Source organism: Lathyrus oleraceus, chromosome 3, assembly GCF_024323335.1.
Source record: "Lathyrus oleraceus cultivar Zhongwan6 chromosome 3, CAAS_Psat_ZW6_1.0, whole genome shotgun sequence".
Classification (NCBI taxonomy): domain Eukaryota; kingdom Viridiplantae; phylum Streptophyta; class Magnoliopsida; order Fabales; family Fabaceae; genus Lathyrus; species Lathyrus oleraceus.
The window spans coordinates 208020484-208024226 of record NC_066581.1 but is presented as its reverse complement, the minus strand read 5'-3'; positions in this window follow the sequence as shown (position 1 = coordinate 208024226).

The window sequence follows — 3743 nt, the reverse complement described above, 5'->3', positions numbered from 1 at the left end:
ACGATCAATCTGACCATCTGGTCCAATTTTCACTGTATAAACCCATCGACACGCCACTGTAGTTTTGTCTGGAGGTAAAGGAACGATGTCCCAAGTGTTATTTGAATGCAATGCAGTCATTTCTTCCACCATCGCCTGACGCCAATTGGGATCAGTAATAGCTTCACCTGTAGACTTAGGAATAGACACAGAATCCAAAGTGTAACACCTCAAAATTTGCCCTCCTCTCTTGGGACTAGCATATCATATTGCATATCATTTTTTAGGTCATTAGGCATTACATATTGCATATCATGTGGTTACATTGTGCAAGCCATCTTCTCAAGTCTTGATCAGGAGATAAGAGGTGGAGATGCAGGCCTAGGGTTTTATGGACTGGTCATTAATCATCTGAGGATGGAGGTCCAAATTAGGGTTTTGTGGTTCTCAAGGAGATTGGTCTTCCTCTTGTTTGAAAGGATACATCATCATCATGGTTTATCATCAGAGGATTCAAGTGTTGGAGCGCATTCTTTGAGATTAGGGTTTTGACCACTGGTCAACCCTAATCAGTTGCATTGGGCCAATCAGGGCATGATCAGGAGATGGGGTCTATAATGGATATGGGGATCATCACATGGTTTTATTGAGCTTATTGAGGCTAGGGTTTCATCCTTGGGCCATTTCATCAGGAGATTGGAGCTCAAATTGATCAATGCTATGACAGATTCATCTATCAGTTGAAAAAGTCAACTGTGGTCAACTGTGCATGATTTAATGGATTTGGAGGTGAAAATGAGTTGGATACACTTCATTCATGTTGGAACAAGTGTTATTTGACATTTCAAAGCTTAAGAATGGAGAAAATCAAGTCAGGACAAAAATTGCCAAAAATAGAAAGTGACTTGTAATGGAAGTTTCCAAAAATGGAAAGTTTTTCACCTCAAATTTACATGTCCAAGGAAGCTTCAAATGAAAATTTGTTCAACATGAAAGTTGTAGATCTTGGTCTCACCTTTCCAAAAAGTCCAAGAACTTGAAAATCCCATGTATGGTTGACAAGTTATGGTCCATTCAATTTCAAAAATGACCCATAATCAAAGTGGCATAACTTCCACATGGAGTGTCCAAATGGGATGATCTTTTTATGTGCAAACTCTATTTGACATGTACTTTCATGGTGCATAAATGGAATTCATCAAAAATGGTCAATGCAAAAAGTCAAATTTCAAGTGCACAGTTAAAAATCCAAGGGCAAAATGGTCCAACTTGAGAAATAATGAGAATTTTGGAATGGGGATTTTTGCAACACCTCACAAATGCAATTTGAAAATTGTTGGAATAGTCATAACATGTTGAGGTCCATTATTTGGTTAAGCCATTTATGAAATGCACTTGAAAAGTATACAATTTACCATGACATAGTGAAAATCAAAAATACACAACCAATGACCATGGGACAAGTTGCAACACATCACACATGTCATTTTGAGAGTGTGTGAGCTGTCAATGAGCTGTCACAGGGCTTGAGTGAAAATACCATTTTGCCCTTGCTTAAGGAAATTACATTTTTGCTAATACAAGTCATTTTGGTTAATTCATGATTAAGGATGTAATTAGTTGGAAGTATATAATCTTAATCATAACTAACTTTGATCACAATCACATTTCACAAGAAATTGCAACCAATTTTCCCTCCAAATTCTCCAAAAGCTCAAGAACACACAAGAACAAAATTGAATCGAACTCTTTCAATTCTCCATCAAATCACGAATTTCTTTTTGCTGCCTCTTCCATGGATCTTCCTCTTGAACTGTTTTCATGATTTGGAGCCAAAAAGCATTGGAATCGCAACTGTTCATCCTTGGTGCATCCATGGCATTTCGCAAATTCTTCCACTAGAAGCAATTTCAATCGAACCTAACACCTCCAGTCAACTCACCTATCCTTCTTCTTCATCTGTTTTGGATCAACACGCCTTGAAACATCAAAATTCAACACTGCCATCTCAAGGTACCTCAAATTCGAACATCATCATTCTTTAAATGTTCATATGCGTTTTGTAGTGTGTTTGATGTAGATGATCATGATGCCTTTAGATTTTGGAATGGTTGAGTGAGTTGAGAGAAATCGTGCTTGAAAGAGTTGATGTGAAAACCTAATTCGATCGATCCGGTTTGTACAGTTAGATTTAGGTTGATTAGGTTACGTATTCGTGATCCTCTTGCTGAGACCTTTCCAACGGTTATTCATTTGTGAGATTTGGTTGAGAGATGAGCAAAACCGAGTTTGGAGATGGATGAAGGTTGAACGCGCGAAGGAGGAAGAGAAATCTGGAAATGTGTTGTGTTTGATCCGCTTGGCTCAGTTGCTTTTCAAATTCGGTGTTTCCCGCCAGGACAAGCCACTCATGCAGCGACAGCGCATTAGTAAAACGCCTGCGTTTTGGACCGGCCAGGCTTAATTACGACATTGCCACTGAAGCTTAATAATTCCATTTTAATTAAATATAACACTTAAATAATTATTTCATAATTCATTCTAACTTTGAAAAATCATAAAAAAATAATTACAAGTCCAAAAATAGTGAGGATTTTTTTGTTAGTTTCCAATTTCTCTCTAGTTTTTTATGAGCATGATATCACAAGTTGTGCATGGTAAAATGTTGACCTGGCCTATTGATCTTTGACTTGTGTGTATTTTTTACATGTTTCACCATATTTATCATGAAATGCTCATACATTTAAAGAAATTCCTGAAATTTTTTGTGCTTATTCTGGACATGTTGATGTTGATTTACATATAAAGTTTGTGATTTTTGGATATCTAAGGAGTGAGATATGATTTTTTGAATCTAGGTGTGACAATTTGTGTCACACCTAGCTAGGTCAACTTCATAAATTTATTTGCCTGGCCTATGATTGTTGAATTGGATTGAAATTTTGCATGAATGATCATTGATATGTCAAGATAACATATGAATTGTTCTGGATTTTTCTATGGTGTTTTTAATTTGATTAATAATTTTCTTCACTGTATGCTCATTTTACAACCTTGTGTGACACATGTTGGTAAATCTTGTATGAAATTCTCATATGGTTTTGGATGAATGTGAAATTTGGTATGTTGATTATAGACACATTGTAGGACATCACTGTTTTGGTCCCATTCATTTCTTAATTGTTCTCACTGATTTATGAATTTTTGAAGTGAATGCATGTGTTGATACCCTGAATTGGCTTGAATAATTGTGTCTGTATTTCTTGATTTTCATTGACCTAGTTTCTTTTGTCCAATTGAGCTGAAAATTGACATGCTATACCTTGAATAGGTCCTGTTTAGGTGTGAATTATTTGAGGATTTTTGGAATTGTTTTGGTATGCTTTTGATTGAAGTTATTCTGTTTGGACATTTGAGGTTCCATTTGACCTAGTTTGACTTGTTTTGGTCATGAAATGATATTGATGAATGATATGAGTATGGGATCAATTGCATTTGCTTTCTATTTGCATTAATTTGATTTTGGATTGGTTTGGCTTGCTGTTTAGATTTTTTTCTCCCTTTTGGACCCTAGGCTTGGCCTAGTGGTCTAGTTTCTCACATTTGGTTTGACTTTTCAGGATGAAATGCACAATGCTTAAGGAGATTGCTTCAAGGCAATTTGAATTGAGTTTGGTTGATGTTTATAAACTAACTTGACTTTGTTTTGTAGGTTGTGATGCTTGAGCTTAGGCTTATAGCTTGCACTTGTGCGCATTAACTTG